Below are 660 nucleotides of genomic sequence, written 5' to 3'. Positions count from 1 at the left end.
CTGCCGAGCTGTTCCCACCCAGGCTATCGGCATGGCCACCCTGCTGTGGGGCATATGGGATGGAGCACTTTGTCCTGCCTGTGGCCTTGCGCAGCGCTGGGGGGACATGGAGGGTCTTGAGGGCATGAGGGAACCACCTTTGCCCCGGGGAGGGCAGTGCAGCAAAGCCCCCCGGGTGAGTCCCGTTGCTGGCTGTCACTGCCCCTGCTCGCAGGTGACCCTGAGAAGGACGGGTACCCTCGGAGCCATCCCACTGTTCCCAGTGCAGGGAAGGGTGTGCAGGGCTGGGATGGGGATATCAGGCCCTTGGGGTGCTACGGGACACGGGTGCTGGCTGGTCCCCACGGGGTGTGGGGGCTCTGACAGCAGGGCAAGGGGATGGGGCAGCTCAGAGCTGGCAGAACAGGGGGAGATGGCTGTAGCACGAGTTGCTGCCACCAGCCCGGCTGTGGGGACACAGAGCCTTTGGCCCATGTCAGCCCTGCTCCAAACCCTGGGGTGCCACTGCTTGGGGTGCCCCCACAGTGATCAACTCCCCGTGCTAACGAGGGTGATGCAGCGGGGGCTGACCAGCCACCCTTGGTGGCTCCTGGCTCCGTACGCACGCTGTGGGGAGGAGGACAAGGCTTTACCCCACCTAGGGCTGGTGGGGAGCTGCCC

The sequence above is a fragment of the Charadrius vociferus genome, unplaced genomic scaffold (assembly GCF_000708025.1).
Source record: "Charadrius vociferus isolate BGI_N301 unplaced genomic scaffold, ASM70802v2 scaffold1746, whole genome shotgun sequence".
In the NCBI taxonomy this organism is placed as follows: domain Eukaryota; kingdom Metazoa; phylum Chordata; class Aves; order Charadriiformes; family Charadriidae; genus Charadrius; species Charadrius vociferus.
Note: the sequence above shows the minus strand (reverse complement) of the source record.